Consider the following 12,559-nt stretch of genomic DNA (forward strand, 5'->3'; position numbering starts at 1 on the left):
AAGCTCCAACCTATTATTTATCAAGTTTCAACTTGAAGGGACACTACAATCCCTTGATACATAAATAAAACAATGTGTTGGTTACCTGGTCTATAAATCTGCCTACCTTCATCTCTATCTCTAATTATTCTTCTATTCTTCTTCTCCTCAAATCTGCTTCACGTCTTCTCTATATGTGCAAGGTAATAAATAACTCAAATAAGCTCTTACATTCTCAAAAACTCTAACCATATAGCCTTGCAACCTAACAATTTTTTATAAACAAACGTTGATGGTTGTTGATATTCCAAACATGAATATGAAGTGAAAAGATTTGTCTCTTAGCATTCCACTCATTCGTTTCACACTTTTTGGGATTTTGAATATTAAAATAAATAAATGCTTCACCAAATATTATTTTCATCCACTTGTAATGATTAGATCAACAAGCATAGCAACCATATCCTTTGCAACATACATTAGTAATATATCAACAACTATAACACATCACAACATTACAAGCATAACAACATTCTTCATGCATTTTCCTTTGACTTTTCCTTTGTCTTGCATCTTTGCCTTTGTCTTTTCTTTGCATCACAACATCTCATCTCAACCATGATATGCATATAACAACATAAGCAAGCCAACATCTATCACCATCTCATCAACATCTCCAAGCATCACAAGCATAACTCAAGATCACATGCTCAACAATTTGATTAACATAGCTTGCAACATATTATGCCATCAAGCATAACAATGATCAACAATATAATAACATAACATCATAAGCATATGTAAGCAATCCAATAACAATCATTTCCTTTCACCTCTTCAACTAATATTTGTTACATAATAATCTTTGCAACATTGTTTGTTCTACCTTGATACTCACAAGCATCAAACATACCTTGCTACTGCTCCTTTGCCTTACATCATAACAATGTATTACAAGTATAATCCATTAACATTTCTCAACAAGTACAATACATCAAGCATGCATACCATAACATGAGCTTATGTAACCAACAAGTACTACATCACTTGTAACAACTCCCTTTGCACCCTAAGTATCAACACAAGCATCTCCATCCAACTAGGCCATACATCTTAGCTGGAAAACTTGTCTTCCTGCTCACAAGCATACCTAGTCATCAACCATACCAAGCATATCCAAGTCATCAAACATAACAATCCAATCATCATATATCAATCAATATCCCACTCAACAACACGTACAATACATAGTCAGACTTACAACACAATGTACACACAATGTACAAATCAACATCACATATGCATCACAATGTACACATAATGCCATATCTTTGTTATGTTTTTGTTTCTCCTTTGTTTTTCATCTACCATCAATGAAAACAATCTCCCCCTTTGGCATTGATGAAAACACAATGATCCTCGCCCTGAGAGTCATCCTTCTTATTTCTCCTGAGAATTACCTCTCCTTTCAACCTCATTTCTCCTACCAACACTTCCCCCTTTTACATCAATGACAAGGGGATTTAGTTTGTAATGAAAATCAAAACTTGAAAAATACCCCTTTACTGCGTATTTTTCTCTGTTGTACCTACAAATGAAATAATGCACAAGCATGTGTAGAAGCACTAGCTAACGGTAGATCCAAATTGCATTTTTTCATTTCTACAAAATGCCACCCTATACTCAATGTTAGTTAACGCATTAATCAATTGGATATGAATTGTTGTAGGCATTTTGATATTAAAAATAAACAATGGAATTTATCATATAACATCAATAAGATCGATCGATCCCCTTGCTAGTTTTCATTTTTTTGTATGTCGCAGTCAATCTTGTGTACTTTGAGTATTTGTCCATAATCCATCTTTCCTTATGTACTAGTTCTTAGCGCATTGATAAGAAGAAAATAACCCAAGCATTGCACACCACCATGGATAAAGAATCAACAACATTAAATAAAAACAAAAACAAATGTTTTCCTTGGAATGGATTAGTACCATTGTAAACAAAATTTCAAATATTGGTGGTACATTGGTGTGTTTTGGAATACCAATGACGATGACTTTGGAATGCCTACCAAAACAAATGTTTTCCTTGGAATGGATTAGTACCAGTGTAAACAAAATTTCAAATTTTGGTGGTAAATTGGTGTGTTTTGGAATACCAATGACAATGACTTTGGAATGCCTACCAAATTTTATTGGAAGATGTATGAAAACAAATCTATAGTACTGAAATCATATTTTAATAAGTTAGTGGCATATTCTCTTTTGACAAAGTGAACTTTACTCGTTTTCATAACGAAAGTATTATAATGTGATGGGAAATTCATAAAATGCATTGGATATTTCGTTCCACTATGACAAGAGTCAATGTTGTGTATGCTTCCATATGGCAGTGTGAAACTTTAATTTAATGTGAAAAGTCTTCACAACTTTATCTCTTCTCTGAGATGCACTATGTGATGTTATGGATGAAGAATTCTTGTTTTCCGCAATCCTAGTTGACAACATCTTCCACTCATTCGTATCCAAATTCAATTATAGCATTATCATTTTGATCAATCCATTTCTTGATTATGCTCGCTCTCTCTTCTCTGTCGTAAGTCGACGCAATATCATATGACCAAAAATCAAAGTTGTATTTGCTCAATTTTAGAGATCATTTTCATGTATCAAGATCCAAAAATCAAATATTCTCTCATTTCTCTCATGGATTAACTCCTTAGATTCCACAAAGCACAATCCATCTCCACGTATATTATGATTTATTTAACGGACTATTGACAATCTATGATTAAATAGAAGAGATCACAAGGATGCTTCACTTTTCAGGCTTTGCTATAGTTGTATGCACGTAGGTGTCTTGGTAAGAGGAATAATTTCCTCTGCAGAATCCACCATGAATGAATAAAATGTTGAGAAGCTTTGTTCCAGACAGAACAATAAGAAATGACTCCTATGCTATCTGCACACAATTACAAAGGTATAGAAATATTCCTCGGAGGTCACGTTTACCTAGGTATGGATGTTTTACAACCTTTACTATTGAGATGATAAGAGAAAGAAAAGGAAGAATTCGATTGAAAGAAACAAAGTGTGGAAGAGAGGTTGGTGTTTCATGGGATTGAGAAGATCATAAAAGACATATTCAAGATCGACGATGAAGACATGGAGGTACCGAATGGATGTGCCTTTGGAAGATCACAGTTCTTCCTGTAAAATCAACACTCTTTTCAGACATATTTCCTTGAAACCGAACATGTTTTCCTTTGAGTGGCTGCACAAATCCACTCATCATTGTTATGCACAAATCCACTAATCATTGTTATGAGTGGAATTATGGCACAAAACCCTAATTCACCAAGGCTCTTCAACGTCTCCATATAATATATCCATGCAATATATTGGCATTATTCCCCAATGAACAATGTGAGAAATGCAAATAAAGGAAGGTTGAGGTGAGCGTTAAACACCATGTATATGCAACATATACATTAATGCAATCACCATTATATTCCAACGCACCACAAATATACTCCATATAAATACCAATCATATATCATATATCAACGTGTTGATATCAACTATTGTGGGAGACTCATTATCTATAATATACATAAGTAAGCTTCCCCGTGTGTTGTGATTCCAATGTGTGGCAAGTTGAACTATTTACTTCCATGACTAAATGAAACAACACATCATATTTGAATATTAGATTATCACCAACATGAAAAAAATATTGTTTGACAACCCAAGATTCACAGGGCACGCTAAAGTCATAGCCTTTGTTGTCCCCCATAGTGTGATAAGAGGCCATGGAAGGATTTACGGCATACAATAGTACAACAACCTGCAGCACTGCCATCACTGCAACTCCATTACAACGTCTTATAGTTTCCATTACTCGTGTAGCAGTTGATGTGAGATGTTCAAGATTTATAGAGCTTATGATTCAAAATCGATACATGCAAAGATGGTATGCAGTATTACCTCAAAACATATGATATGAATAAGTAACCGGTCGACATACAATATAACCAATCAAAATACAATAGGCGATCCTACACGACTTTTCTCAACAACAATAAAGGTAATTGTCTCCAAAACAATAAATGTACTTCACAAGGAAAAACGACAAGCCAGGAAACCATAATAATAACGCAACCTTTGATATATTATTTGCAATGAATAATGCCTTGGATAAATATATAAATACTCTCTTGCAATGAAGAGCACAACCTTTGGTTTGCCAATGTTGAATAAGAATAATTGACTTTGGCTACAAATTGTGTCTGCCACATCACATGAGTTATTCATAGTTGCAACTTATCTTTTCTCTTTTTCCAATAGTAATATTATTGAGCATACAAGATTTCCTTGCTAACATAATAATTCATGGTTGCATATAATAAGTCATGGTCACATATAATATCAACGCATCAATATAAAGCAGATTGTATAATGTTAATGCAAATATAATGCACAAGTTTAATGCACATCAATGTTGGCAATAAAATAATATCAACGTTATATATAATCTATCAACAACATAAAATGTATAGTATTAGCGTGCACTATCTCTGCAATAACACAGTAATGCTGCCAATCGATATAATATATAACGTTGCTACCACCATACATTTTATATAATGTTGTTCTTATACATGAATATATCAATATCAATGCTGCCAATTATACCAAGGTTATGTTGTCAACATACGCCAACAAATGCCACCATATCATCGCCTCTACCAACGCAACACCAATAACCACCCTACCTCTCAGCTGCACCTTCTCACACACACTTCTATCAAGCAAGTATAACAACAAGTATTACAATGCCTATTTTTTTGACCCTTTCTTGGAAGACTTGTCTTGCTACTCACTAGCATACTTATTTATCAAGTATACTAAGCATACCCAAGTCTTCAAACATAACAAGTCAATCATCATATATCAATCACTCTCTTGCTCAACAACACCTACAATACACAGTCAACTTTACAACGTAATGTACACACAATGCCATACCTTTGTTCTGTTGATGTTTCTCCTTTTTTATTCCTCAACCATGAATGACAAAAATGCCAACATTATACCCTATAGGGAACTATGATGACTAGTACATGAGATGGACAACTCTGTGAGAAGTGAGACCAGAAAGTGCTAGAGTACACCAATTTTTCTGTACCTTGTCCTTAAAGTTGGGTATCAAAGACTTTAAGCGACACCTAGTTTTGAAGTACGATAGTGGCATCTCGTCACTAGAAGCTACTTATCGATATGCCATCAAATTAGAACATAAATTAAAGCACAGGAATAAGTGTGAGTTTGGGTATGAAAATCCATTGCAATAGAAGCCTAGAAAAGGAGGCCCTGAACCATAGAAAAAGGAGCAAAGCAAGAACATCCAAACTCAAGATAATTATCCAAAGTCACATTAAAAGAGGGTTAATGGAAATTCAAAGAAGGACACTGAAATGTGGTGTGAGTTCCACAAAGTCCCATGGCACAACATTGATGAATTCCACATGAAACAATCATTGTTGGTTAAGCTTAAAGGGAAAAAAATAGTCTTTGCTTATATTTTGATTCAGAATAAGATTAATGAAACCAAATCATTGATGTAGAACCTATGCTATGATCACAACCACAAATATCAAACCAAAAAAGTTAGAGGAGCCTACGAAGGGGGAGTGCATCTTCCATTCACAGATGTGGGTGAAGGGGATCCCACTAAATTTCATTGTTGATAGTGGGAGATAGAAGAACCTTATTTTAGCCAAGATCATTAAGAGATTGAAGAATTCAACAATGCTACACCTCTAACCATACATCACTATTTGGTTGAGCCATGGATGAGAGATTCTTGTCAAATAATAATGATTCCTATCATATGACATCAAGCCCTTCAATGATGCGATATTGTGTGATGTTTCCCCGTTTGATATTTGTGATATGATTTAGGAAAACCTTATAAACAGAAATGTCATGGTATCTATGATTATTGTCCACATAGTTTCATTGTTACTCTAGGGGGTCAAATTTACAAGATATTGTAGGTAGTTCCAACTACTGCAATTTCATTGATCTCTACAAAAGAGTGTCGAAACATAATCTTGCAGATTGAAAATTTTGTCCTCTTTATAGTTTAATCAGAAGGTGAAAGGAAGGTCACTACGCCCACCAAAAACTCAACACAAAGGAATCAAGAATCAATTGACCCCTATTGTGGTGCTAACCACAATTCTTAACTCTTGTGGGCATGATACCTTTAGGTGGACACGTTTATACAGTAGTGACTTTGACTTCTCTATTACATACCAAATGTTGATAATAGGTAAAAAAATTCGTGACTTCCACCTCCATGATGCACTCATGTGCTGCTTGGGCCAATTTTGTGTTCCTTCAAGCAAACATGCCAAGCTAATTTGGGAGACACTTTACAATTTGGTGCTAAGGAACTTTGGTGTGGAGAAGATAATAACGATATTTTATAAGTATTTCTAGTAGTTAAAGCTTCAACAATATGTCTAGTAGTATATCAAATCGTGCACTACTTGTGTCATTGCTAAACCAACCATAAAAAAGAAAGGGTTGTACACTCATCTACCTACCCCAAACAAGCCCTGGGAGTTTGTCTCCATGGATTACATGTAAGGTTTACCCTCCACCAGGAATGGTAATAATTGTGTGTTGGTGGCTGTTGATTGATTCTTAAGATGGCCATTCTAGCACTGTCTAAGAAGAGTATCACAATTAAAGAAATTGGTAAAATCTTCTTTGAGCATGTTTAGGTTCAATTTGGACTACCTTTAACCATTAGTTCAAATAGGGATAGCAAATTCAACAATACATTTTGGTCTAACCTATGGCCTCTAATGGATACCAAGTTGACCAAATCAATAACATTTCATCCCCAAACAGATGAAAAAACAAAAGTGGTCAACTAGTTGATTGTGCATACCTTGTGCATGTACAATCCAACCATCCACATACATGGGATGAAAACCCATTATGTTTAGCATAACTACAACAAATACCTCCATAGCTCTATTTGCCACAATCCTTTTTAGGTGTGCTTGGGGTTCCAACATAGCCAAAGTTGATGTAACACTTCCCATTGCATCTTCATTGGGAGAGTCCTCCCATGCACAAGTTGAGGCAGCTAGAGTCGCCAAGTTTTTGATATGGATCCAACACCTCCAACAATAAGTTCATGATATCCTACAGAAAGTTAGTGCCAAGCATAAGTAGCAACATGAATAGCATCAGGCTCCACACAAGTTTTTTGTTAGTGATACAATGTGGTTGAATTTATAGAAAGAGTACCTCATATGCCTCTATAGGAAGCTCAAACCACTTCAATATGGGCCTTACACAATCATAAATGGATGCAAGTGAAAATTCTTTTCAATTGAGTATTCTCCTTTTCCTTGGCTTGTATTATTAATGTTAATTTTTGTAACTGCAGTCAAATTCACCTTGGACAACTCAAATGACTGAGATAATGATTGCATTAGATTCCTCTTTTCGAGAGGACCAAAATATACCTAAAGATAACCTTATTTGGTCAAGCGAAAGTTGATTTTTGAATTATTTTATTCATACATGTATTATGGAATGGGTTGGCCCTCACCACATGTGTAACTACTTAGGTCGGCCTCAATCCCAAGTGGACCCTCATGAAAGGCTATAAATAGAAGATACCTCAAGTTCATTTGGACACACTGAAAAAACCATCTTCTCTTCTCTTATTTTCTTGGTTCGCATAGGTATGTCGAAGGAAAGTTTGCATAAGGGTCTGAAATCTCAAGGTTGAATCTCGCACTGATCTAGGGTTTTCTAGATCTTGGGCGCTGAAACAAAACTAGACATTTTAGTCATTGGACGTTGGCACAATGTGTTATGGGAGTGTCCAGGGAGCCTTGGACGCTAACACAATGGGTTATGAGAGTGTCCAGGGCTTTAAAGATAGATCAGGTTATATTAGTTCTCGGATGCTTGCAGAGAGTGGTCCTGGGAGCGTCCGGGCTGCCATAGATGCTCGCACAAAAACCTTATGAGGGAGTCTAGGGCTTGAAGTAGGTATGGGTATATTTTACTCGTGATACCCTCATCCAGTTCACTTGAGAGTGTCCATATCTGTTCCGGACGAAGTCATCGAGTTATGTAGAGAGCGTCCAGATCTGCTATAGATGCTTGCACAACTCCTCCTCCCTGCGTCCAAAACTCATGGATGAGATTTTTGTATGCTGAAGATTTTGCTTTGTGACAGAAGTGTTCAGAAGTTTCCAATAGTTGTTTACAGTCAGTGACAACACACTTTAGTCCTCAGAATCAGGGTTTTGATTATAAGCATGATTAGACTTGTTTGGCTAACACTTATCTGTTGGACATCTTGATCCTATAAGGAATTCTATCACCTTGACTTTAGTAAATGATACTCTTGATACTTGTCATGATGGGTTTCATATGGAAGGATAACTCATTGACTCCTATACATGAGTCTGTTGATAATTCTTGTGATACACATCATGAAAGCATATGGAAAGAGAGATTGACATTCTCATTGTTTTGGTAAAGTTTTAATGAATGAACTTACTTGATCTTATTGATCATGATAAGCATGGTAACCTTTATGTTAGAGGTATAACTATGAGATTTATATTCTAGATCTCTTACATCTTGTGGTCTTGTCTTGATAGTATATGGTTAAACTAGATGCCCTAACTTGATGAATTGACTTGATAGAAAGTGTTATTGTGTTCGTAATCTCTGAGATATGATGGTTCATCTATATGTTGCTTGGATTCTAACCTTTGATGAAAGACTGATGTCATGATGCTAATAGCAATGATAGATATATGTTTATGATCTAACAGATATGTTGTTACATGACTTTAGCAGAGGCAAGTTGGTGACATGAATGAATATGAATGAAGTAGATCCCCAGTCAGATGGAGAATCTCTTCGCATACCACTATTTGCATTATGTACTGTTGAAATATGATTTATGTATTTGACATTATTGATTTGCAACGGTCTCAGATCTGAAGCCCGTACAGAAATTAGGGTTTTTTTCTCCAGACACTGTCACAGATCTGGGAGATCTCATCCCTGGACGCTCACATGCTAAGTCCCATATAGCGTCCAGGCAGCTAAAGACACTCCCATGCTAACATGAAGGGAGTGTCTATGGGTTTGACTACAATTGATCATCATATGAAGATTTTTGAAGCTATATGAACTCTAAATCAAGGTGACTCTGACATATTTGGCCACTGTAATATGATTTCTGAATTTGTTGGGTTAAATTGATGATCACATAAAAATGAAGTATTGTGCATGAAATCGGATGGTCACCTAGAAGATGTTAGTTCCATAGATGTGTTCTAGATAAAAAGATTTGGAAGCATGAAAATATTGAATGTTTTCCATAACATGAACATGCAGACTGAACTTGCGTTTGCAGGTAACTGAAACATACATATAGATATGTCACTATGTTTGTGCTACAAGAGTTTGGCATGATTTGGTTGATTGATATAGATGAACAATGTGTTGTCATTATGCTTGAAAATAACTTTGAATTGATGATTGAGATATGCTTTGAATATAGATCTCTCTATGACAGTGAATTTGGACTTGACCTGATGTCTAATGATTTGATATTACGATTGTTGATTTGCCCTATTTTTTATGCTATGCGGGCATAATGACTTATGTGAGTATTCAAAAAAATGATTTTGTATTGGCCTCCTCGTTCCTAGCACAATGATTGAGGTAATGATAGTTGCGATTCAACATGAGAATGGAACCTGCATAACTCATCCTTGGTGTATGCATTTGCACCTAGTAACATAAATGACTTGCATTATGATTATGAGAATGACTCTATAAAGTTTGGATTGATATTGCATGGTTGATGACAACTTGTTTTCATGATAATAGATGAATTCAGGACTTCATATGTGCTCTACCTGTCTCCTGGTTGAAAGTATTGATATTGTGATATTGATGACTTTGATAATGGTTGTGATCTGACTTCTAAACTTTGATAAGCTGACTAGGTTGATGTGATGGTACAACATTGATTTATGTACAGGTGATTATGTTGTCTTAGCAAGGCATTATGCTTGACAGTGTTGCATGAAGCAAGCTCCCTGAACCAGATATGTCTATATTCGACAGTTATCTGATGAAGTCAGGATGATGAGCTCCAAGGTATGGCTTTGATTTTGATTGTGGTTTTGTTTTTATATCCTGATGGTCTACTCTTTACAAGTGATGAGCCTCTGATTATCTAGATCAAAGGGAGATATATTTTGAAGCTCGAAATGATTTATCATGGAATGATGAATTGATTTATAGAATCTGGAAAAGAATTTCTATATTGCAAAGATGTTGGAAAATGTTTTTGAATAATGAAAATGTAAATCCTTGGATGCTTCGATTTGAATTTCAAAGATGTTGTTGAACTTGACATGACATCTGACTATTGATTGAAGCATTGATGTTCCATTTTGAAGATCCCTATATATATATATATATATATGATGTAGAACTTGAATAAATTCATGATTGAGCTGCTTCATTCACACAGATTTTCCACTGTGCATCCTTTGAAATCTCTGCATGAGATATTCTATTTTTTGAGGCTAATATATTTCTCTATGATATGACTACATGGATGTATTGTTATTGATAGAGACTATTGTTAAGCACATTTGGATGATATTTTAGTATGAGATATTCCATGATAATGATTCGTATTTAAACAGGAATGCAACAAATTACAGAGATAACCATAAACAAAGAGATGCAGCAGAAATAATACTTCATTTCATTAATGTAAAATACTGAAATATGCTTACAAACAACAATGGAAATAAACCAGCTAGGGCGATGGTAGCTTATCTCTAAGAAGAGATGTGGTGGCTACATACCTTTGAACTGTGTTACAATGAGGCTCGAAGGCCTATTTATTGTTTAGAAACAATGGAAAACCCTAAACATCCAAAAACCTAACCCTAGAAGATGAAATGCCAAACTGTGGGCCCTGTTTGGGTAAATTGGTACATCAACTCCCTGGGGTCGTAACTTTGGCATATGATCTATGTTTGATGCACACAATATCTCGTTAGAAAGATCTATCCGAGAACAACAAATTTGGGAAGCACAACATCAGTCCATGGACCCATGTTGCTCCTAGTTTTCCCAAAAAACGTCCTTTAGGGCCTCAAAACAGCTTCGGAAGTTCAGGACCCAAAAAAATGCTAAAAATAATAAACTGTGCTACAATTAAGGAAACTGAAAAGCTGAAAAAAACAATGGTTGGGGTCCAAGTGGACTTGGCAAGTGGCGACCAATATCCAGCTGGATCATTCCTCCCCCCTTGGGAAGCAATGGTCCCCATTGCATTGAGTTCCTCCATGAGATGAGGAAACTTCTGCTGAACTTGGTCCCTGGTGAGCCACTTGCCCTGGTGAAGGAGTTGGCCTGCTTTGACAACTCGATACAGTTGGATATTCTATTGGTGAGTGTGATTGATCTGTGTGTACATGATTCGATCAGTTGCATCTTGTTCCATGCAATCTGGATTTAACTCTGTGGGTGTGAGCTGTTCTGCAATGTCGGATGTGTCTAGTAATGGTGGAAAGTATGTCCAAAGGCGGTCCACATTGAAAATTGGGTGCAGGCCAAGGAATGGGGGAATGATGAGCTCAAATGCATTGTCTCACACAACCTTGATAATGGTATAAGGATCGTATCAGAGTGGTCTGCATTTCCGATAGGCTCCGGTAAGACATTCCTTTTGCAAATGAAACCAGACTTTGTTGCCCACCTAAAACTTGTGTGGCACCCGATGTTGATCATGTCGCTGCTTGTACTTGAAATTTGATTTCTCCAGAATGTCATGGACCTACTGGTGAATATGTTGGATGTGCTCAATGAAGTTGGTTTCCTTATCTATTTCGGACTGGACATGAGCCGAATTTGCGTGAGTAGCTGCAAATGGCATGGCCACATAAATGGGACATAGTGGCTGGAATCCCAAGCCCACCTAAAAAGGGCTATGGCCAGTTGAGTTGTGAAGAGCCCGGTTGTAGCTGTGCTGAACATAGGGGAGGCTCTTGTCCCATGTGCGTGGATGCTTTGAGTTGTACATGCGCATAATGTGTACGATCATCCTGTTGACAACCTTTGTCTGGCCATCAGTTTGAGGATGGAAGGCTATGGACTTAGTGAGTTTGGCGTCCAACATCCACCAGAGTCTGGACCAAAATGTACTTAGGAGCTTGTTGTCTCGATTTGAGATGATAGACTATGGGATCCCAAAGTGTACCCACACTCGTTCGAAGAAGAGTTTAGCAGTGGCTTCTGCTGTGATATTCTTCTTGCAGGCCGCCATAATGGCCATCTTCGAGAACCTGTCGACGACCACAAAAACACAGTCGTTTCCTTGCTTAGTGGAAGGAAGGCCTGACATGTAATCCATAGAGATGGATTCCCAAGGTTGACTAGGGGTAGGAAGCGGGGTATATAGGCCTTGCTTCTTGATGGTCGGTTTGGCA

This window comes from Pinus tabuliformis, chromosome 6 (genome assembly GCF_031772625.1).
Source record: "Pinus tabuliformis cultivar Carrire ecotype Pingquan chromosome 6, CPIR1, whole genome shotgun sequence".
Taxonomy (NCBI): Eukaryota; Viridiplantae; Streptophyta; class Pinopsida; order Pinales; family Pinaceae; genus Pinus; species Pinus tabuliformis.